Genomic DNA, 25,729 nt, shown 5'->3' on the forward strand with positions numbered 1-25,729 from the left:
GAAATGGCAACCCACTCTAGTGTTCTTGCCTGGAGAATCCCAGGGACGGGGGAGCCTGGTGGGCTGCCGTCTTTGGGGTCACACAGAGTCGGACACAACTGAAGTGACTTAGCAGCAGCAGCATAGGTGAGATTAAACAGTATTTGTCTTTCTCTGTCTGTCTTATTTCACTTAGCATAATGCCCTCAATAGCAAGCTGAATAGTATTCTCTCGCATATATATACACCACAGTTTCCTTATTCAGTCATCTGTCAGCGGGCACTTAGGTTGTCTCCATGTCTTGTCTATTGTAAATAATGCTGCAGTGAACATCAGGTACAGATATTTCTTTGAGATACTGATTTTTTTTACTTTGGATGTAACCCAGGAGTGGCATTGCTGGATCATATGGTAGTTCTATTTTTATTTTTTGAGTAAACTCCATATGTTTTCCATAATGGCTCTACCAACTTACATGTCTACCAACAGTGCTCAAGGATCCCTTTCTCCATGTTTTCACCACCATTTTTATTTCTTGTCTTTTTGATAATACTCATTCTTACAGGTATGAGGTAATATAATGGTTTTTAGTTGCCTTTTCCTTATAATTAGTGATAGCTTGACACTATTTGTGACAGGAAAAAACTGCTTGCAATTGGTAATACCCAGCTGCTTCCAAAGGAATTTCTTTGCTGAACAGAGTGATGGGTATGAGGATGCAAGTGTAAGAAAGTTCACTAACTTTGTCTGCATTAGAAACTTTCTATTTATTTATTTTTTGCAGGAGGTAAGGGGGAGAGCAGGACCAAGGGACCATGCAGTGAGATCCAGAGCCAGGGAAAACTGGAGCCTATATGTAGATAAGATTAAAGGGTGAAGAAGTAGCCTTAGGGGGACTTTGTGGGGAGAACTGAGATGTTGCTTAATAGGAATTTCTGTGGTTTGTCTTGTGATGTTTAATATGGCCCTTTCATGCCTCTCTCCATGGAATCTATATTAAAACCTATGTTTCTTATAATGTCTCATGGGAGTTAAATTTGTTCTTGTTGAGAAGTGTAGAAGTGCTGAATTCTACTTCAAGGTATCTGTGAACCTAAGACAAGGCTGCCTGTGACGTCCAGACATATCTGGGTCATATTACTTAAGATATCAGCATCCTCTCCTCTGGCCAAAGATATGCATTGTTTTAAAAAAGCAGAATAAAGAAATAAACATCTAGAAACCATCATTATTAGGCCCAGAAAAGTGAAAGTGAAAGTGAAGTCGTTCAGTCATGTCCGACTCTTTGCAACCCCACAGACTGTAGCCCACCAGGCTCCTCCATCCGTGGGATTCTCCAGGCAAGAATACTGGAGTGGGTTGCCATTTCCTTCTCCAGGGGATCTTCCCGACCCAGGGATCAAACCCAGGTCTCCCACATTGCAGGTAGATGCTTTAACCTCTGAGCCACTAGGGAAGCCCTATTAGGCCCAGAACCACACATCAAATCTCTGAAGGATTAAGGGAGTTTATGGCAAACATACCCAAATCCAGAAGATTTTGGCTTAACCTACAGCTTTCCTTTGTACCTCACAACATGGTTATAGAGCTTCCATTCCAAATGTTTCTGATTTGGACAAGGTCACTCATGTAGAACATTTACCTGATGCTGTAAAATCTGTGTGAAAAGTCAAGGAATAAAACAGTATTCAGTAAATCCTATGGCAAGGACTCTCAACTCACTCAGAAATTGTTCTATGCCCAGAAAACCAAAAGCAGCAGCCTTCCCAGTTCACTTGTTAGGTAATGGGGTAAGGGTGCGGGCGGGGGAAATGGGATAATTTTCAAAGCTTCCAGCAGAGCTTGTGGTCACATTTAGCTCCATAGCTCTACCTCCCCATAATTTTCTTTGCTTTTTCACAGTGAAATTGGGTCTATTAGGAAGCAAGAAGTAGCTTTTAAGAAAAATGTTTCAGAAAAACACATACTTCATAAAAACTGATAGGAGTGGAAATTGCATATAATATAGATGACAGAGTCCAGGAAGGAATCCAGGAAGCTTTTAAGATTTGAGAGTGATGTGTAGTGTTCTGCTTCAGAACAAAGGCTATTCGAATGAATAAAGCTGCAGGAATTTGTTGTGGGAGATTAATTGCTTCAAGCCTTTGGTGCCACTTCCAGAACAGTTACTCTTTTAATTGAAAAACTGGTTTCTACAGAATGACTTACAGGTACAAATGAGTGGATGATGTTCTGCTGCAAAGATAACATAAAGATATCTCTGAATATGCTACCCTGAGCTGTCGCATAAGCCAGCTCTGAGAACTGAGCATCATGATGTAGAGGAAACAGCCTAAGATTTAAAGTCAAATGACCAAGATGAAAACCCAAGCTCTAAATATTTGCTACCTGTCAAGTAGCCGGTCTCTCAGTTCTTCTGAGATTCAATATCCTCTTATACCAAATGAGGTGTTACATGCCACATGATTGTCATGAGACTCGATGGATACAAAATATAGATGGAAGCACTTATAGATATGACAAGATACTGAATATAGTTCCCTGTTGTTGTTCTAATTTGTTGTTTAGTCAATAAGTCGTGTCCTACTCTGTGACCCCACGGACTGTAGCCCACCAGTCCATGGGATTCTCCAAGCAAGAATACTGGAATGGGTTGCCATTTCCTTCTCCAGGGGATCTTCCCAGCCCAGGCATTGAACCTCAGTCTCCTGCTTGGCAGGCAGATTCTTTACCGCTGAGCCACTGGGGAAATCCATAGTTCTCTGTGCTATACAATAAATCTTGTTTGCCTGTTTTATTTATTTGTTATTCCCATACTGCTTATTTATCCCCTCCACTTTTTCCCTTTGTTAACCGTAAGTTTGGTTTCCATGTCTGTGAGTCTGTTTCTGTTTGTATATAAGTTCACTTGTTTTTTAGATGCCACATGTAAGTGATATCATACTATATTAGTCTTTGTCCGATTTAACTCACTTACTCCAATATTCTCTAAGTTCATCCATGCTGCTGCAAATGGAAACATTTCTTTCTTCTTTATGGCTGAGTAATATACCATTGTGTATGTATACTACATCTTACGGCAATCTGTTGATGGATACCTGTGTTGCTTCCATGGCTTGGCTATTGTAAATAGTGCTGCTGTGAATATGGGGTTGCATGTATCTTTTTTTATTCTAACAAAGTGTTTTTATATTTTATTTTTTAAATTTATTTTTATTGAAGTGTAGTTGAATTACAATGTTGTGTTACTGCCGTACAGTGAAGAGACTCAGTTATATATACACTCTTTTTCATATTCGTTTCCATTATAGTTTATCACAGGGTATTGAATATAGTTTCCTGTGCCAGATAGTAAGACTTGTTGTTTATCCATTCTATATATTGCATGTATCTTTTCAAATTAGAGTTTTCATCTTTTCTGGATATATGCCCAGGAGTGGGATTGGGGAATCATATGGTAGTTCTATTTTTAGTTTTTTAAGTAACTTCCATACTGTTTTCCACAGTGTCTGCATCAATTTACATTCCCACCAACAGTGTAGGAGGGTTCCCTCTTCTCCACACCCCCTCCAGTTTTTATTTTTTGTAGACTTTTTTTTTTTTTAAGACTTTTTGATGATAGTCGTTCTGACTGGTGTGAGGTGATAGTCTCATTGTGGTTTTAATCTACTTTTCTTCTGTAATCAGTGATGTTTTCATGTGCCTATTGGTCTAGATGGAAGCACTTAAAAAATGTTTTTACAACATTAATACATGTTCAGTGCAAGAAACTTTGAAAACAGAAAAAGACAAAGGAAAATACTAAAGAAGTACCCATAATTTTATTAACCAAGGAGAACAGACAGTATTTCAGCGTCTTCAATTTTTTTTAGAGCTTCCAGGCGCATATACACACACAGACACCTTTCCTTTTAAACAAAAAATAACCTTTTAACTGTATACATTTTTGTAACCTGTGTTCTGCTTAGCAATATATTGCAAAATATTTCCTATGTCAATAGTCTTCAATTACATGTTTAGGAAAACACTTTTTTTTTTTTTTTTTGTCACTCCTCTTGGCTTACAGGATCTTAGTTTCCTGACCAGGGATTGAACCCTGGCCCATGGCAGTGAAAATCCCAAGTCTTAACCACTAGATTGCCAGGGAATTTCCAGGAAAGCTTGTTTAAAACTGTCAAAGGCCATTCATATATCAGCAGTTATTATTAAAATATAAATGAATGAATGAATGTATTCATTTCTTCCCCAATACATACAAAACTCTATGCCTCCAAAAAGATGTCCTGCATCATTCTATTGGCAATTCTCTAAATAAAACTTAAAAGTGAGTGGAATCATTTTTGTCTATCATTTGTTATTTCTTTTCTAATCTTTTCTTTCTAATAACTGAAAATATAAAAGTTATAAAATGAAATTATGTGCCAGTATATTTTATTTTAAATGCCTTTAATTTATTCTCTTCAAATTTGTTTTGAAATCATGCATGGATTCTATTGAGAAATGCTACATGTGCATCATGATGCTTCACATTAACATAATTTAAAAATAATTACCTACAAGTCTGGACCCATTCCCTCTTTGTTTTTCATGTTCAAGGTCTTTTATGCTCATGAAGAATATATATGCTTTTTCTATGCACATAGCTAGAAAGTAAATTGCAGCTCTGGTTTGGAAATGGTTAAAGATGATGAATGGGTAAGTTAATTTGTGTGACATGCCTTGCCCACTTTCCCTACCTCATCTAATCTGGATTGAGATTTTGGAGGCATGGGTCCTCTCTCTGACTCTGTTACTATTTATGCATTGTAAGTAAGCCACTCACATTTCCTCAACCCTGGTTTTCTCATCTGTAAATGTCCAGAGGAGAAGGGATCATCTTTATACTTCTGAGATTCTAAGGCTCTCATTTGGAGAGCCAGGTGAATATTTTGATGGCATACGAGAGATAATGTCAATACATATGCCCTGGAACAGCTCTAACCTGTTGATAACATAGTGAAATCTTTTGGATCACTCATTAAAATGACCCTGCTGGAGCTTCCAAGTAACCTCATGCTCCAAACCCACTCCTTTCAATGTCCCTGGCCCTTCCTCCTGGATCCTCAGTCATCTTCAAATTCCAGCAACTAAGAGGTCTCCAGCTGGCGTCCATAATGGTTACTCAGTGCCTGACTCAATCCAGTTTTTAAATATTTTGAATATTACCCTTGATTATAAGAAGTTGTTTGCATGCTCACTGCCCAACACATGTCAGCTCATGACGGAGGCCAGGTCATTACCCCTGTGACTAAATCTTCTGAAGTTCACAAAATTGGAGACTATATTTAGAATTGACCATTTGTACACATAGTGGGTGGAAATATAGCAAAAACTTTAACTGAACTTCATGAGTTTTATTGACTTCTGTGTAATTTAAGGTAAAGTTGATACATTTCTTTTTCTGTGTTTGTGCTAAGTCGCTTCAGTCGTGTCCAACTCTTTGCAACCCTATGGATTGTAGTCTGCCAAACTCCTCTGTTCATGGGATTCTCCAGGCAAGAATACTGGAGTGGGTTGCCATTTCCTTCTCCAGGGGAATCTTGCCAACCCAGGGATCAAGCCCACATCTCTTGCATCTCCTGCATTGGCAGGCTGCTTCTTTACTACTAGTGCCACCTGGGAAGCCCCAGGTGTTCGGCTGTTTTCTGCGTTCAGTTGTTTCTAATTGCTTAAAAAGTAAAGGGATTTTTTTTTTACAGTTTAGTTTTAGACTTCAAAATAGCAAAATATAGGAATGCATTCTTTTTTATTTTTCGAACATCTATATTGATGTTTAAGTTATATATGATGAAATCCACCCATTTAAAGTGTACAATTCAGTGGTTTGTAGCATATTCAAGAGTTATGGAACCATCATTACAATATAATTTTATCACCCTAAAAGCCCATCCTCCTTAGCTACCACTCCCCACCCCCCTCCCTTAATCACTGGAAACCGCTAATCTTCCTTCTGTCTCCTATATATTTGCCTGTTCTTAGACATTTCATATAAATGAAATTGTATAGTACGTGGTCTCGTATTAACTGGCTTCTTTCACTTAACATACGAGTATATGTATATACAAGGGTATGCTGCTGCTGCTGCTAAGTCACTTCAGTTCAGTTCAGTTCAGTCTCTCAGTCTTGTCCGACTCTTTGTGACCCCATGAACTGCAGCATGCCAGGCCTCCCTGTCCATCACCAACTCCTGGAGTTCACCCAAACCCATGTCCATTGAGTCGGTGATGCCATCCAGCCGTCTCATCCTCTGTCGTCCCCTTCTCCTTCTGCCCTCAATCTTTCCCAGCATCAGGGTCTTTTCAAATGAGTCAGCTCTTCGCATCAGGTGGCCAAAGTATTGGAGTTTCAGCTTCAACATCAGTCCTTCCAATGAACACCCAGTACTGGTCGTGTCCGACTCTGTGCGACCTCATACACGGCAGCCACCAGGTTCCCCCATCCCTGGGATTCTCCAGGCAAGAACACTGGAGTGGGTTGCCATTTCCTTCTCCAATGCATGAAAGGGAAAAGTAAAAGTGAAGTTGCTCAGTTGTGTCCTACTCTTAGCGACCCCATGGACTGCAGCCCACCAGGCTCCTCCGGCCATGGGATTCTTCAGGCAAGAGTGCTGGAGTTGGGTGCCAGTGCCTTCTCCATACAAGGGTATGACTATATTCTAAATGTAGAATCAAGTTGTAACCAGAAGCAATCCTGAGCCAAAGTTGACACAATACTGTTTGGTGTAGTGATTCAGCTCCCCAAACCCCAGGCCTTCCCTCCCTAAAAGTTTCCCAATTCTGGACTTATGTCCTCCCTCACAAACAAATGTTTTGTCAAATGCCTCAATCTGTGAAGGTCTGTTTTATCTCAGATCTCACAAACTCAGGGGTGGGATGGGGGCGGTGAGAGGGAGGTTCAAGAAGGAGGGGGGATATATGTGTACATATAGCTGATTCACTTTGTTTTACAGCAGAAACTAATATAACATTGTAAAGCAATTATACTCTAATAAAAACATGAGGAATTTTTACTACACCTAAAAAAAAAATATCACAAACTTACTGAAAGTAAGGAATCAGAGCAGTGGGTACTTAATACGCTACTCTCCCCAGTGGTAATTAATTTAAGAGATTATTCCCTAATAACATTAAAATTCTATTTTGGAGTTCTAACAAAGGGCTGGGCTCTGACTAAGCACATTTCTATACCTCATTGTAGGTAATTCTTACTAACCACAGAGGAGTATATTAATATTTTAATTTTACAGAGGAGAAGATAGAGGGTCAAAGGAATTAAGTAATATTCCCAAGGCAAGACATCTATCAAATAGCAGAATCAGGATGTCCATCAAGATGTGTTTGATATTAAGGTCTATGCTCTTAATTATTTCATAGAATTTAAGACTCACATTTTTCATATTTTCATGTCTCTGAAACTGGGATGCCTCTTACAATTGGAGATATCTTATCATAGTTGGCACTGGTATTTCTTTCTTAGAGGTACATAAAATAGCGGTTCATTTTACAATTGGTTGGCACTTCCCTGGTAGCTAAGCTGGTAAAGAATCTGCCTGCAATGCAGAAGACCCCGGTTTGATTCCTGGGTCGGGAAGATCCCCTGGAGAAGGGATAGGCTACTGACTCCAGTATTCTTGGGCTTCCCTCGTGGCTCAGCTGGTGAGGAATCCTCTTGTAATGCGGGAGACCTGGGTTGGGAAGATCACCCAGAGAAGGGAACAGCTACCCACTCCAGTATTTTGGCCTGGAGAGTTCCACGGACTGTATAGTCCATAGGGTGGCAAAGAGTTGAACGTGACTGAGTGACTTTCACTTTACAATTGGTTATATCTTTGTTTTGACAAAACCTGGTACAAACAATATTGCCTCCCTAAATGAACTAACCTTTAATAATGAAATTTGAGCATCAGTGACAAAGTTAGGAGCAGAGGAGAAGATGGGTTTTGAGGGGAAATTCCTCCCTCAACTTAGCAATGTATCTTGTAATACAAATGCCTATCTGTTTCTTCTGTGGATAAAAGGGATCTGATAAATGCTATCCTCATAATACCTTAATCACAAACAATTATGTTTTCTGAATATATACTGAAATGGAAAAATTTTGAAATCTAAGTTTTTCCATTGCAATATAGAGCAATGATGATCTTGCAACATCAGTCAAAGACATGTCAGAGTTATTCAAGTTGATATACTGCTCTTAATTTTCAAAACATTATGAAACTTTTACAGGATAATGTTCCAACTCTTCAAAAGTTGAGGAATATTTGACCTACAGCAAATTGATATTAGGATATTAGGTACATACTTGCAATGCCTCATGTATTTTTGTATTTTATTCTCATAACTGTCTGCCCATAGCACTTTTGAGAAGAAGATGAATATAAATGTTTTTGCACAAAAAATTATCTCTCAATATTTTTCTTTCTGTTTTCTAGTAGTGTTGGTCTTAGTCGCTCAGTTGTGTTTGACTCTGCGATCCCATGGACTGTAGCTCACCAGGCTCCTCTGTCTGCGGGATTTTCCAGGCAAGAATACCAGAGTGGGTTGCAATTTCCTTCTCCAGGGGATCTTCCTGATCCAGGGAGTGAACCTGGGTCTCCTGCATTGCAGGCTGATTTTTACTGTCTAAGCAACCAGGGAGGCATTTTAAAGGAAGTGTTCTTGATCTTTCCAGAGCAGAATGAGAATTAGGTAGAACGAAGGAGGCAGGAGAAAGCTCATGAGTATTCCCTTGTGGTTTAGTTAGGTTACTGTTGACCTGATTTTTTTTTCTTTCTGGTATTTCTCTAGACTAAGTCATAGGGCTTTAGGCTTTTCTGTCCTTTATGGAGATTCACCAGTAAAGCTGGAGTCAGGACTTTGATATTCTGGACCAATCTCAGACTAGAAACTTAAAAGGAGAGTGGCTAGAGATGGAGAAAAGAGGAGGGGAGGGGGACAAGAAAGCAGGGGCTAACATTATCAAATGGTGGGGGTTTTTTGTTTGTTTGTTTTAAGGGCTTCCTCTGGTTGCTGTGTGAGAACAGATTGGAGAATTGTTCTTAAAAGATAAGGATAAAAGATATGGATTCTTGTCCCAGCTCTACCAGATGCTGAATGACTGAGGGAAGGCATTCCTTTTGGTTCCCTAATGAGGTTAATTATGTCTGTCATATCTAGCTTATAAGCTGTGAGGAGATTCAGATAAAATGATGTCTATAAAGTGTTTTGAAGAAGCTCAAAGGGAGACACAAATACAAAAATTAATTTACATGGCAAAGTGCTATACAGTAAAGCTTCAGTGATAATTACAACAAAATAGCTACCACTTATTAAGCACATATTTTCCATTTTGTCCTCACAGTGGCAATTATGAGAAAGAAATTACTGGTCTTAATTTAGAGCTGAGCAAACATTTAAAGAAGTTAAGCAACTTTCCCAGGGTCATAGTTGCTTAGAGGCAGAACCAGGATTCAAACTCAGGTGTGGCTGACTCTTAAACCACAGCTTAAGTCATTCTGCTTACATCTTCAATCTTTTTCTCTTTGCCACATTTATTGTGAGAACCACAGAAAAGGTAAGTACTTAAAGTAATAACTCATTTTGCCTACACATATTAATTATAAGCTTGCCTTTTTTTCTTTTGTGTGTTGTTTTGATTTATAAAACTTTTTTTTCTGCCATAACTGTGTTACATGGACAGTTGGAATGATGGCAGATAAGAGTTGAATGTCAGCAAGTAATCAGGTCAGCCTTTTTTGCTAGACTTAGGAGTGATAGGATAATATTTTCTGGTTATGATCATTCTTTCTTGTTTACTTTGTTGATACAAAGTAAGTTTACTGAATTATAGAAATTTTTTCTTTTAAAAATTGAGATATAATTGATATATAACATTGTGTAAGTTCAAGGTGTATAAAATGTTGATTTAATACATTCATATATAGCAATGTGATTACTATCCTAGCATTAGCTTGCACCTCTATCAATCACATAATTTTCATTTCTTTTTTGTGGTGAGAACAATTAAAGATCTATTCTCTTGGCAGCTTTGAAGTTTATAATACATTATTGTTGGCTGTAATCACTATGCTGTGCATTAGATCCTTCAGAACTTATTTATATACTAGTTTTAAGTTTGTACCCATAAACAACATTCCTCTGCCCACCACTTCCTGATAAACACCATTCTACTCTCTGTTTAAATGAGTTCAGGTTTTTATATTCCAACATACCATATAGTATTCCACATACCATAGAGTATTTGTCCTTCTCTGTTTGACTTTCCTCACTTAGCATAATGCCCTCAAGTTCCATCCGTGTTTCTCATGACTGAATAGTACTCCATTGTGTGTTTGCATGTGTATATTTGTGTGATATGTGAAAACAGATCACATCTTCATTATCCTTTCATCTTTTGAACAACACTTAGGAGGTTTCTGTATCTTGGTTGTTGCGAATAACGCTGCAGTGAACATCTTTTCAACATCCTGTTTTCATTTCCTTTGGATGTACACCCAGAAGTGGGATTGCTAGATCACATGGTAGTTGTTTTTTTAATTTCTTGAGGAATCCCCATACTGTTTTCTATGAATTTGACTGAACCAATTTTCATTTCCATTAACATTGCACAAGGGTTCCTTTTTCTCCATAAGCTCACCAGCATTTGGTATTTTCTTCTTGGTGACAGGCATTCTAACAGGTTTGAGGTGGTATTTCATTGTGGTTTTATTTGCATTTCACCGATGATTAGTGATATCCTTTTGTGTATAGATACATCCTTTTGTGTATCTGTTGGCTGTTTGCATTATTCTTTGGGAAAATGTCTATTCACTTCCTATGCCCATTTTAAAATCAGACTATTTGTTGTCATTACTGAGATGTATAAGTTCTTTATATATTTTGGCTATTAATCCCTTATACAATATATGGTTTAGATGTATTTTCTTCCATTCATTTAGTTGCCTTTCCATTTTTTGATTGTTTTGCTGTGCAGAAACTCTTTAGTTCAGTGTAGCCTCACTTTTGCAAATAAAAGTTTGCTTTTATTGCCTGATATTTTGGTGTCATATGTAAAAAAATCATTGCCAAACAAATTTCAAGGAGCTTTCTTCCCTATGCTTTCTTTCTTCTAGGGGAGTTTATAGAATCATGTCTTATGATTAACTCTTTAATTCATTTCAAGTTAATTTTTCTGAGTGGTATGAAATATGGGTCCAGTTTCATTGTTTTGCATATGGTTGTCCAGTTTTCACAACACCATTTGTTGAAAGGTCTACCTTTTCTCCACTGAGTGTTGGCTCCCTTGTCAAATATTAGTTGACCATATATGCTGGAGTGTATTTCTGGGCTCTCCATTCTATTTCATTGGTCTTTGTGTCTATTTTTATGCCAGTACCATATTGTTTTAATTACAGTAACTTTGTAGTATATTTTGAAACCAGGATATATGATGCTTCCATTTTTGTCCTTTCTCAGGATTGCTTTGGCTATTTGGGGTCTTATATGGTTCTACAGAAATTTTAGAATTATTTTTTCTTTTTATGTGAAAAGTGTTCTTGGAATTTTGATAAAGATTGTATTGAATCAACAGAGTGGTTTGAGTATGGACATTTTAACAATATTCTTCTGATCCATGAACAAGGGATATCTTTCCATTTATTTGTGTCTTCTTCAATTTCTTTCACTGAAGTCTTGTAGTTTTCATTGTAAAGCTCGTTCACATTTTTGGTTAAATTATTCATAAATATTTTCTTAATTTGATGCTATTGTGAATGGGATAGGGTTTTTTCCAGATATTTTGTTGTGAGTGTACAGAAACACAACTGATTTCTATATGTTGATTTTATATCCTGCATATTTAATGAATTCATTGATCAGTTCCAACAATTTTTGGTGGAGTCTTTAGGATTTTCTATGTATAAGATCATATCATCTCCAAATAATAACAGTTTTACTGCTTCCTTTATGATTTAGATGCTCGTTATTTCTTGGTCTTGCCTAATTGCTCTAGGACTTCCAGTACCATGTTGATTAAGACTGGTCAGAGTGGGCAACCTTGTCTTCTTCCTGATCTTAGAGAAAAACCTTTCAATCTTTCACTATTGAGTATGATGATAACCATGAGTTTGTTGTATGTAGCTTTATTGTGTTGATATATTTTCCTTCTATGTCCAATTTTTGAGAGCTTTTATCATGAAAGGATGTTGTATTTTGTTAAATGCCTTTTCTATATCTACTGAGATAATTACATGATTTTTATGTTTTGTTCTATTAATGTTGTATATTACATTTATTGATTGTATATAGTGAAACATTCTTGCATCCAAGGGATAAATCTCACTTGGTCATTGTGTATGATCCTTTTAATGTGTTGTTAAATTGTTAATATTTTGTTGAGAAGTTTTGCATCTATATTCACCAGGGATTTTGGTCTATAGTTTTCTTTTCTTGTGGTATCCTTATCGGGTTTTGGTATCAGGCTAATGCTGGACTCTTAAAATGAATTTGTAATTGTTCTCTCCTCTTCAATTTTTTGGATGAGTTTGAGACAGATCAGTGTTAATTCTTTAAATGTTTGGTAGAATTCATCTGTGAAGCCATATGGTACTGGGCTTTTCTGTGTTAGAAGGTTTTTGATTATGGATTGTACCTCCTTACTTATTATTGGTCTGCTCAGATTTTCTATTTCTTCCTGATTCAGCCTTGGTAGGTGGTATGTTTCTTAGAATTTATCCATTTCTTCAAGTTTATCTAATTTGTTAGCATATTTTATTCATAGTGGTCTCTTGTATTTCTGTGGTGTCAGTTGTAATGTCTCCTCTTTCATTTCTAATTTTAGTAATTTGAGTTATTTTTATTTCTTAGTCTAGCTAAAGACTTTTTATCTTTTCAAAAAAACAGCTCCTAGTTTTATTAATATTTTCTATTGTTTTTCTGATCTCTATTTCATTTATTTCTGCTTTGATCTTTGTAATTCCTTCCTTCTGCTAACTTTGAGCTTATTTTGTTCTTCTTTTTCTAGTTCCTAGAGATGTAAAGTTAGGTTTTTATTTGAGATCTTGCTATTTTCTTATTATATGTATTTATTGCTGTAAATTCACTCTCAGAACTGTTTTTGCAGCATCCAGAGGATTTGGTGTATTGTTTTTCCATTTTTATTTAAGTTTTGAAATTTTCTCTTTCAATTTCTTCTTTGACCTATTTTCAGCAGTCTGGTTGTTTCCACATGCTTGCAAGTTTTTGAATTTTCTTTATGTTATTGATTTCTAGTCTCATACCATTGTCATAGGCAAAAATAATTTGTATGATTTTAGTGTTTTTAAATTTGCTAAGACCTGCTTTGTGGCCTATCACATAATGTATTCTAAAGAATGCCCCACATGCACTTGCGAAGAATGTGTATTTTACTACTGTTGAGTGAAATGTTTTATAAATGTCTGTAAGGTTCATTTGGTCTACTGTATGACTGAAGTCCAGCCTTTCCTTGTTGCTTTTGTCCAGGTGATTATCCATTGCTGAAAGTGGGGTTATTAGTGTACTGTTGTCAGTTTCTCCCTTCAGATCTGTTATTATTTGCTTAAAATATTTAGATGCTCCAACGTTGTATATATGTATAATTTTTATACCTTCTTGACAAATGATCCCCTTGTTACCATTTTGGCTTAAAGTCTATTTTGTCTGATATAAATATAGTTCACCTGCTTTCTTCTGGCTTCTAGTTAAATGGAATATTTTCTTATATCCCCTTGAGCCTATGTATGTGCTTAAATCTGTATCTTGTAGGCAACATATAGTTGAATGAAACTTTTTTCACGGCAAACAGAATACGACAGAGTCTATACTTTCTGTATACAGTTATATATATCCACAATGGAATTGGGTCTACTGTCTGAGCTTTGAGCTATTAATGGGCTTAAATTTGTAGCAAAGGGTCAAATATAAGAAATTCTAACTTATCATATGTTCCTGTTTCCTCAGTCCAAACTAAGCCACTTTTGATGAAAAGAATTCTGTAATGTGAGTATTGATGAAAAAGCAAACAGACTTTTTTTTTTTAATAACATGAGATTTAGGAATTAAATATAGCAGGCAGAAGATCCTGTAGGAATTTCAAGTAATATTTTATGATGGTTCACTACAGGATATTCTAAGCTTTGGTTTACATAGCATGCTACTTTATATAGTATTCTTTATTCTTGGGATCCCAGAAAGAGGGGATATTATATTGATATAGATAATCATCTCTGCTTCCTTCCTATCTGGCCAGGCGGGAAGGGAATAAACAAAAATAACATCTAGCTCATAGCAGAAGTAGGAAAGAAAGTTTAGAAGAGTAAAGGCCAACATAAAAAAGAAATGTGAAGGAGTAGACATTTTGAGTAGGATAAGCTTACATTATGTATCTCCTAAAAGATAAATACAACTTGAAAATAAGTTTAAATGTTTTAACTGAACTTTCTAAGAATTACTAATTTTATGGCCTTTGCACAGAGATATCTGTCACATCTTTCAAAATATCCAGGGGTGGTCTTATATTCATTTATCATTTACTCACCTTTTAATTTTATAATTATAATTAGTTATTCATTATGCACTTATGAGGCAGATGCCAGAGACTGAGCATTTAAAACCTACAAAAAGTGGAGTTCTTGTGTGGGCTGCTTTAACATTTGGTTGGAGGGCCCAGATATATTATAAAATAATAACGGAACTAAAGCAATACAGTGACAGTGTTTCAGTTAGGAAGAAATAGCAGAGGTGTAGAGAAAAAAAAATCAACATATTTCTATTGCCATATTTTAAGAAAACTACCTCCTAGAGAAGGTGGATTTAATGAGACGAGCACTAGGAAGGGATTGACCATGGCAGTTTGAGAGAGCTGGAAAAAGCTGAACTGCAATGCTTCATAGAGGGAAATACTTTAAAGTTCTTGGTTCTGTTGAGGGGTAGAGTAAGGAAGATAAAGAATGGAAAGAGAGAAGAGAGGAGCCAGTGAGACAAAGAAGGGCTGCTACTAGGCCACACAAGATGCTCACTGCGTCATTTTGAAATTGTTTGTAATCCTTGTGACTCAAAATCCTCTTTTTCTTACCTTCCTTCCCAGGATGCTATTTATAGTAAAGGTGACTCCTCAGGAATGCTGTGTGCACATGTTGGTGGCTCAGCAGTAAAGAATCCATCTGCAAAAGCAGGAGTCTCCAGTTCGATTCCTGGGCTGGGAAGATGCCCTGGCGAAGGAAATGACAACCCACTCCAGTATTCTTGCCTGGAAAATCCCTTGGCCAGAGGAGCCTGGTAATATGAGGCTCAGTCTATGAGGTCGCAAAGAGTCGAACATGACTGAGCACACACACACACACACACACACACACACACCATACACTTAATTTATGAATGACAATATTTTGGCTATGGCTAGAGATTCACTATTTTAACCTTCTTTGCTTTGAAGGAACCCATTTTCAATTCTTCTTCAAGTTGCTAATGGTTCAATAAGAAATAAGGCCCAGACCTGTGGTTTACAAACTTGTTTTTAATAACAAAATCTTACCTTCAAATAATATCTTATCCCAAAGTGCAACGTGTAAAACAGAAAAAAACTCAGTTGCCCTGGTTAAGAGGGTGGCAATCTTCTCCTTCAGTGCTCCGCCTCACCCATCCTTTAGAATTCCTGGGGCTCCACAGAGCACAGCCTGAAAACTAACACCCTACAACAAGAGAAATGAGACGGTATCATTGGTCTCCTTTCTTGATTAAATTATATTGACCTTGCTGGAAGAAGTTCCATTTAGAAGTTTGTGCTAGAAAGTGAAAAATGTCGATATTATCTAGTGTTGGCAAGGGAACAGGGAAACGGGCACTCTCAAACACTGTTGCTGAGAGTATAGATCAGTACAGTCTTTTTTAAGAAAATTGATCAAAATTTTAAATGTGATCCCTCAGTTCCACTTCTGTAAATCTTTCCACAGAAATACTCATGTTGCTGTTATTCAGTATTCACTCACTGTCACGTCTGATTCTTTTGCGACGCCGTGGACTACAGCAAGCCATGCTTCCCTGTCCTCCATTAATACTTATATATCCACACAAAAGTCTACGTACAAGGATGCTCATTATTTATAAGACTAGAACATAAAAATAAATTAGTAGAGGAATGGTTGAATAAATTATGCTACTTTCATATAATGGAGTATTATTGACATTAAAATGAAAGAGACAGATATATATAGATAGATTATAGATACATATATAGATTTAGATATAGGTATGGATAAAGATGGATGTACCTCATACACTAAGTGAAAATGCAGGTTACAAAAGAACATAGTAAAAATGATACATATATATTGTTAAAGGAGGCGAACAAAACCCCCACATTCTATGAAAGCTATGTAAGTACTTCTGATTGCAAAATTAAAACCCATAAAACCTCTAGAAATGGATGACTAGACTCAGGGGTTAGCGTTTCCTTCTTGAGAAGGGTAATGGAAGTAAGGGGGCATACACTCGCTATTGTATAGATGTGTGTGTTATTTGGATTGTTTACGAAAGACATGCACTAATTTGACAATTAAAAAAGACAAAGATAAAAATTAATGAAGACAAAGATAAAAACACATAAAATAACTGGTTGTTTCAATAGTTGATAAGTTTCCTCTTTTATATTAAAAAAATTCTAAGAATGTAATCTACTTGCCTTCTTTCTCTATTTACCAGGAAATCCAGAGTAAACTTTGAAGCATGAACCCAGCAATGACATTGACCTTTAAACCCAGAATATTTACATTTCCTTTTTGCTTTGGCCTTGTTTTTCTATTTCCAGTTAACTATTTCCCAAAGCTTCCCCGGCTCATTTTTCAAAACAGAATCCATCACTCCGAGCAGCCCACATTTCCTTGTTAGAAACACTCTAGGGCTGAGGAGTGAAGGATTTGATTTACTATTTATACTTTACACTCTGATTATTCTCACATAGGATCCGAGGACAAGAATCGGTACTCTTGCAGCTATTTAAAACACTTGGCTCTACTTTGAAGTTTCACTTTGTCTTTGCTCCAAACTTAAGAGCTGCAGGGACAGTCAGAAGGCTCTTGTGACAAGACTTGTCTTCGTCCTGTACATGGTGGGAAACCACTGAGGGCTTTTAAGCAAAGGAGAAACTGGATCTTAACCATGTTTGAAAAAAAAAAAAAAAATTCTGGCAGAGGAAAGAGTAGATTGGCACGGGGAAAGGCAGAGATACTCATTAAGTATCTGTAGAGTGGTTGGATAATTGATAGTTAAATGACCAAGGTAGTTTGAAAGTCTGTATTTATTGGAAGGGACTGTGCATCATTTGTCAGTAATGCCAGGTTGGATCATTCGGTCTGAACTCGGGCTAGTTAGGTCCACATCATAGGTCCAGTTAGATTCAGAAAAGAAAAAAATTGAGCTTCACAGACTGCAGTCTGTGATTGCAGCCAAATAAGCTGTCTCAAAATGGGGAAGGTGTAAATAGCTCAGAGCAAAGACATTCTTGTGGTCAGAAAAAAAAGGAAGGCAATAGTTTTCCCAGGTACCTTGGCAAGATACAGGTACCCAGCATCTTTATTTGGAGAGGGGTTGTTTTTTCCCACTAATGGTGAAGTATACCTGCCTCATTTCTAAAGAGGGAATGCCACCCCAACTAAGGACACTGTTTGGGGTCAGACCTAGTTCAGATCTTGATTCTGTCGATTATTAACTGTGTGACCTTGAGCAACCTCTCAGCGCCAGTTACTTCCACTGTAAAAGTGGAAGTAAAACAACCATTTCCGTGGGTAGGTGGGTAAAATGAGGGAAGGTGAGTTTATTTTAAGGACCAAGTGTGATTTTATTTTTTTTAATCTTGTTTTTAAGTATTCCACTTTGTACCTCCCTACCCCACAGGACCGAGGGATGCCGTTGTTATTTATTAGTGCAAGCAGCCTGAGGTATCTGTTTTAGGCCTTTGTACATTGAACAGTTTACAGAATGATTAGCTGGTCTGCCTGTTGTCCCTTTAGGTCTGGGGACAACGGCCATGCCCAGGGATGATAACCATCTGCCCTTCCACCCCTTTGACTCCTGCCTCGAAGGGAGTGGGGCAGATGACCCTCCCCACCCATCCTGCCCAGAAGTCCAACTCAGCTCCTGACCCCAGGAGGCATCTAACCTACCTTAACCTACCCTCAAAGCTCTCTAACCTAGCCTCAAAGGCTTCTGAGGGATGCCAGTCTGCCCCACCCTGAGGGTGCACGTGCTTCCATGCTAAGTCCCTGCAGTCGTATCTGACTCTTTGTGACCCTATGGATTGTAGCCCCTGCCAGGCTCCTCTGTCCATGAGATTCTATAGGCAAGAATAACTGGAGTGGGTTGCCATGCTCTCCTCCAAGGGATCTTCTCCATCCAGGGGTCAAACTGCTTCTCTTATGTGTCCTGCATTGGCCGGTTCTTTACCACTAGCACTACCTGGAAAGCGCAGTTTGCAGTAATTCCAGGTCGCTTGGCTAAGGATGGTCCCACCCCCTGAAGCAGGTTCACTAGCTTTGCGGGTCCTGTCCACCATGGAGCAGCTTGGCAAAGAAATCACTGACTCCAAGAATGTTACTAAATTAATATCGGTGTTTTGTGGGGGTTGTATTTCAAATGCACTGGGGTCAGGGACTTTCTGGTTTAAAATAAAACCCATATTAAACTTCCCTCCATCATGTCTGACAAATATGAGGGGACTCAGCTACTTTTCTGTCCCTGCTCACCCCTAGACAATACACCCCTAGACTGGGCATGGCAGGACCCTTCTCACCGAGGAGGAAGAAAATCACCCAGAACCTAGCGCAAATTCTTGTCCCCGCGCTTGGGACTTATAGTGATTGCCTTCCCTCAGTTCTCCAGAAGGGCGGGGTTCACCCTGCCCTCTCCTCTCCCATCCTATGTGGGAGCCGCCCTGCCAGGAGGCACCGCCCACACCTCGTGAGGGTTCCCTGAGACCTGAGATTTCTGCTGCCGCCACTCTCTCTGCTTCTGCTCATCTCTCTGCCTCTGCTGCTGCCGCTCTCCTGGCACACCGGAGCAGGAACGGCTGGAGGGCACGCTGCCCTGCACCTCCACCCTATCGCCACCACTGACTCCATTCCACGTGTCCTGCTAACATCCAGCCTTCCGCCAGCCCAGTGCCGCTTGCCAGACTCTACTTGGCAGCAGGTGGTGTGGGCTGCTGAGGAGGGGAAGGACCACAGTGAAGTCAAAGTACTTATGTAGGTCAGAGTTCATTATTTCAGAGGGTGCAGAGACTACCCCAATGTGGAGTTGTGTTGAGTACAAATACACACGTGAGTTTTCTGGGGAAAAGTGTCAAAGGATCAAGTGACTCAAAAAGTGTTACCAAACTAATATTGGTATTATGTCTGTTTTTTTTTTTTTTTTAATGCATTGGGATCAGGGGCTTGGTGGTTAATATTATAAACACGCTGAGGAAAAAAAGAAAAAGTCCAGGTTAAACCTCCCTCTACCATGCCTGACAAATACAGGGCTTATTAGTTACTTCTCCCTTTTCAAATATAAATCTGTAAGGAGTCCCCTTCTCAAAGATTCCCCTCTGGTGAATCCTTTTTGCTTTTGCTGATGTTTCCTCCTTTAATACTCTTGGGAATATTTAGTATATAGAACAAGCTCTAATATCTTAGTGCCCTTGGTAGCAGATGAGAAAAACAGGAAAGAATGTATAACACATTTATAGAGCACAACCATATGCCAGGCCCCCTTTAAACTATGTCTTTTAAAATCCCCATGCCTTTAATCCTTGTTTCTCATGTGAAGAAACTGAGGCAAGAGAGATCAAGTAATTTGCCCAAGTCACAGTATTTGAATATAGATTTCAAAACTGTTTGGATCCAAAGTCATACCTTTTCTACTTCACTAAGAGTTTCCCAAGGGAAAATTTTTTTAATCACTGGTGAAATTTGCATTTTGATATTAAAACACTTTTAAACCCTACTTCCCTTGTGGGAAAAAAAAAAAACTGTGCTGTCTCCTAAATCATCAGCATTATAGAAGATGAGAGCTCTGAACTCCCACTTGCTCCTAACTAATCCCCTCTCTTCTGGAGTTTCATTTCTTCACTGGGATCCTGTTCCATGCTGGAGGTATGGAGTTATGTGAGGGTGTGCAGGAAGAAGGAGCTTTGAATTGCAATGGTGGAAAGCAAAGAAATTAACTTCTCACAGTGCTCAGATTAACCTCATTTTAGTATGTCCCTTTGTGTATATGCTTGAGTTGCTTCATAAAAGGCCCCCTCTGTCACCTTAGCCTTGATGTATATCAGGTCTCTGGAAGGGACTGCTAGAAAAGCCAAATTGTTTTTGTCAAGTATTTCTGAAGGAGTCTATGGATATGAGACAATGGATATAGTGGGAAGAGATTTCCTAGCTTTAATCTAAACTTAAAAGCTAGAATTTAGATGTCTGATGAACAGGTTGGATTGAGTATCTATTCTTATGTGGGAAGAGAGAATCCTGAGGAACCCTCTAAGAGATAACAGATCTTGAAGAAAGAATGATGCAGGTAAACCTGACCTATAACAAAACTTGGGTAGCAGGAGGGGAGGAATTTATATCTTAGAACTTGCCACCAATGATGTTTTCTTTGGCTGATATCCAAGAATCCCAGAGAAGAGAGTCATTGGCTCAACTTGGGTAATGGCTTTCCTTAAGTCAATTAACTCTAGTGTTCATGTGAGATCATGTAAGAATATGTCAGTTCCTGAGGTGGCAGAGCTGGGGGGCTACTGGAGAAGAGGAAGGATTACTGAGCAGAAAATCCTATGGCTGTTTCCCACATCAAGCCACCAGCAGAAGCCATGCTTAGATTTTTTAAATTTTTATTTGTTTATTTTTGGCTGCACTGTGTCTTTGTTGCTTTGTGTGGGTTTTCTCTAACTGTTGTGAGCACAGGGGCTACTCTTGCAGTGCTCTAGCTTCTCATTGCAGTGACTTCTCTTGTTTCAGAGCTCGGGCTCTAGGCACATGGGCTCAGTAATTGTAGTGCAAAAGCTCAGTTGCTCTGTGGCATATGGAATCTTCCAGGACCAGGGATCAACACATGTCCCCTGCATTGGCAAGTGGATTTTCATCCACTGCACCACCAGGGAAGTCACATGCTTAGATTTGAAGATAGCTGTCAATGCCATGCTAATGCACCAGCTCCATCATCAGTACCTCTGAGTCAGTAAAAACAAATGACAGCAAGTTCTTTAAAGGCTGCTTAAAGAAAGCTTGTGGTGTTCTGAGCTTAGATGGTGGACTGAATGCATATATACACTCATACTGAGCATCAGCAGGGGATTGGACTGGACTCCTGTGGACACCAAAACCCTCAGATGCTCAAATTCCTTATATAAAATGGTGTAGTATTTGCATATAACCTGCACAATTCTCCTGTATACAGTAAGTCCCCTACATATGTACAAGTTCTGTTCTGAGAGCACATTCGTAAGTCCAGTTTGTTTGTTAAGTCCAACAAAGTTAGCCTAGGTACCCAACTAGCACAATCAGCTATATAGTACTGTGCTGTAATAGGTTTATAATACTTTTCACACAAATAATACACACACACACACACAAAAAAAACCAAAAATTAAAACGTTTTAAATCTTACAATATGGTACATTGAAAAAGTACGATAGTATAATATAACAGCTGACATACGGGCCAGCATCAAGTGAACAGGCAAGAAGAATTACTGATTGGAGGAGGGAGAGGAGGTGAGAGATGGTAGAGCTGAAGGCTCCTCAGCAATAGGAGACAGAAGGCAAGCTGTAATTTCATTCACACCTGATGTTGATGGAATGCACATTTGCATCTTTGGAAGTACGCAACTTGAAGGTCCATATGTAGGGCACTTACTGTATTTTATTCCTAAACTAGGCTAGGTGATGAATACATAAGTATTGGGTTTTTATTCTTCTTTAAACTGTGTCTGTATTTTAATAGATTCTTCTGAATGCGTGATACAGTAAGAAATAAAACAGTGAATGTTAGTGCCATTATCATAGGATAAATTTAATCAATGCTGCATTTGGCCCTTGAGCTATACTGTACACCATTCAGTCCAACCTCCTTTTTGTTTGTCACCATTATTATTGAATAACTTGCAATATAAAATTATAGGCTCATGTTTCAGATATTTGGTGAGTTATTAGACTTCCTACTGGTGTTTCCTCTCCTTCATCTGGGTCCTTTATCCTTCTGAAGGGTATGCTCAAGATTTTTTTCACTGGCCTTGATAATTTCATTTTGCTTAGATGTATGGGGTGAGATGATGGATGGGAAGACTGAAGGAGCATATTCTGTTTTTTTAAACCATCAAACTCTTCCACCTTTACTTCTCCCCTAGTACATATTCACTTGGAGTTTACTCAGTTCAATGTAAAGATCCTGGAGACCTGGGATCTTTTTGGCCAAACTGAGCTTGACTCACCGACACATTTCTCAAGTGATCCATTGGTCCAGTGAGTAACATCCTGGAAGAAGCATGAGCTATTGTTAGTCATAATTATTCCTTCACCTTTCCTGGAATGCCTTTGAAGGCATCAGGCATCAATAATATCTGTCATCAAAAGCTCTTTTGTCTGCAGTTTCTGTGATTGCATTCAGCTTGTTCATGGCAGAGAAAGAGTTTTTCTTCCTAAGATGATGGTTTTCCTTTCATAAAAGGTATCCACTATCCAGCCCACCTGCAGAAAGGGAGTTGGCACAGGTTCTGAAGAGCCAGTCAATTCCTTAACTGTTTTTCTTGAACAAGCAACCCTTTCTTGATCGCTCTAGAATTTTACTCTAATCGCAGAAGTTGAGCAACTTGTCAGCTGGTCATTTGTAACCAATAAAACTGAAGAGATTGCCCACCATTATTTAAATTTTGGATCAATAAACAAGACCCATAGTTTGGAACTTGTGTCTTAAGGATTGACTGCTATGGATTATATCTGGACAAGACTAAATGCTGTAGTTCTTGGCATTTCTGGCATGAAAGAATTGGAAATCTAAGTCAAAACCATACCTATTAACTTCTTAGTTATTTTCATGGTGGAATGAGTAAAGCATGAACTGAAGCACTGAGATACGACAGGTTAGTTATAACTTTCTTTTTTGGTTGCAAAGGGCAGAAATTCTTTGATAGCAGCATAGTAAAAGCAGGAAATTTACTGTAGTAAGGATACAAGGGATCACAGAAGCCAAAGATAAAACTGTGATTTACCCTCATGAAGGGATTGGAACCAGGAATTAGAAGGACCTAGTGACTCTTTCAGTATCATATCATTTTGCCTTTCATACTGTTCATGGGGTTCTCAAGGCAAGAATACTAAAGTGGTTTGCCATTCCCTTCTCCAGTGGACCACATTCTGTCAGATCTCTCCACCATGACCCGCCCATCTTGGGTTGCCCCAGGGGCATGGCTTAGTTTCATTGAGTTAGACAAGGCTGTGGTCCTAGTGTGATTAGATTGACTAGTTTTCTGCCCTCTGATGCCCTGTTGCAATACCTACTCTTACCTTGGGCATGGGGTATATCTTCACGGCTACTCCAGCAAAGCGCAGCAGCTGCTCCTTACCTTGGAGGAGGGGTATTTCCTCACCACCGCCCTTCCTGACCTTCAACGTGGGATAGCTCCTCTAGGCCCTCCTGCGCCGCGCAGCCATGGCTCCTTGGAAGTGGGGTTGGTCCTCCCGGCCACTGCCCCTGACCTCGGACACAGGGTAACTCCTCTCGTCGCTGCCCCTGACCTCGGACGCGGGGTAGCTCCTCTCGGCTGCCCCACCTGACCTCGGATGCGGGGTAGCTCTTCTCGGCCGTTCCTGCACCGTTGCAGCCTGGCACTCTCGGCTGCTGCCCCTGACCTCGGACGTGGGGTAGCTCCTCTCAGCCATGCTTTCGTCGCAGCCACCTGTGCTTAGTGCGCCGGTCGTCGCAGCCGCCTGGAGATCAGTGGAGAAATAACTCCAGAAAGAATGAAGGGATGGAGCCAAAGCAAAAACAACACCCAGCTGTGGATGTGACTGATGATAGAAGCAAGGTCCAATGCTATAAAGAGCAATATTGCATAGGAACCTGGAATGTCAGGCCCATGAATCAAGGCAAATTGGAAGTGGTCAAACAGGAGATGGCAAGAGTGAATGTTGACATTCTAGGAATCAGCGAATTCAAATGGACTGGAATGGGTGAATTTAACTCAGATGACCATTGTATCTACTACTGTGGGCAGGAATCCCTTAGAAGAAATAGAGTAGCCATCATGGTCAACAAGAGAGTCCAAAATGCGGTACTTGGATGCAATCTCAAAAATGACAGAATGATCTCTGTTTGTTTCCAAGGCAAACCATTCAATATCACAGTAATCCAAGTCTATGCCCCAACCAGTAATGCTGAAGAAGCTGAAGTTGAACGGCTCTATGAAGACCTACAAGAACTTTTAGAACTAACACCCAAAAAAGATGTCGTTTTCATTATAGGGGACTGGAATGCAAAAGAAGGAAGTCAAGAAACACCTGGAGTAATAGGCAAATTTGACCTTGGAATACGGAATGAAGCAGGGCAAAGACTTATAGAGTTTTGCCAAGAAAATGCACTGATCATAACAAACACCCTCTTCCAACAACACAAGAGAAGACTCTACACATGGACATCACCAGATGGTCAACACTGAAATCAGAATGATTATATTCTTTGCAGCCAAAGATGGAGAAGCTCTATACAGTCAGCAAAAACAAGACCAGGAGCTGACTGTGGCTCAGATCATGAACTCCTTATTGCCAAATTCAGACTGAAATTGAAGAAAGTAGGGAAAACCATTAGACCATACAGGTATGACCTAAATCAAATCCCTTATGATTATGCAGTGGAAGTGAGAAATAGATTTAAGGGCCTAGATCTGATAGATAGAGTGCCTGATGAACTATGGAATGAGGTTCATGACATTGTACAGGAGACAGGGATCAAGACCATCCCCATGGAAAAGAAATGCAAAAAAGCAAAATGGCTGTCTGGGGAGGCCTTATGAATAGCTGTGAAAAGAAGAGAAGTGAAAAGCAAAGGAGCAAAGGAAAGATATAAGCATCTGAATGCAGAGTTCCAAAGAATAGCAAGAAGAGATAAGAAAGCCTTCTTCAGCGATCAATGCAAAGAAATAGAGGAAAACAACAGAATGGGAAAGACTAGAGATCTCTTCAAGAAAATTAGAAATACCAAGGTAACATTTCATGCAAAGATGGGCACAATAAAGGACAGAAATAATATGGACCTAACAGAAGCAGAAGATATTAAGAAGAGATGGCAAGAATACACAGAAGAACTGTACAAAAAAGATCTTCACAACCCAGATAATCACGATGGTGTGATCACTGACCTGGACCCAGACATCCTGGAATGTGAAGTCAAGTGGGCCTTAAAAAGCATCATTACGAACAAAGCTAGTGGAGGTGATGGAATTCCAGTTGAGCTATTTCAAATCCTGAAAGATGATGCTGTGAAAGTGCTGCACTCAATATGCCAGCAAATTTGGAAAACTCAGCAGCGGCCACAGGACTGGAAAAGGTCAGTTTTCATTCCAATCCCAAAGAAAGGCAATGCCAAAGAATGCTCAATCTACTGCACAATTGCTCTCATCTCACATGCTAGTAAAGTAATGCTCAAAATTCTCCAAGCCAGGCTTCAGCAATATGTGAACCGTGAACTTCCTGATT

The 25,729-nt window shown here is 39.0% G+C and overlaps 1 protein-coding gene across 11 annotated transcripts in view; it reads left to right on the forward strand.

Annotated features, from left to right (window-relative positions):
• The window catches only part of EHBP1 (EH domain binding protein 1), a 570,368-nt gene that overhangs the window by 87,068 nt on the left and 457,571 nt on the right, over window positions 1-25,729 (forward strand). The window lies entirely within an intron of this gene.

Source organism: Bison bison, unplaced genomic scaffold (genome assembly GCF_000754665.1).
Source record: "Bison bison bison isolate TAMUID 2011002044 unplaced genomic scaffold, Bison_UMD1.0 scf7180017864489, whole genome shotgun sequence".
Classification (NCBI taxonomy): Eukaryota; Metazoa; Chordata; class Mammalia; order Artiodactyla; family Bovidae; genus Bison; species Bison bison.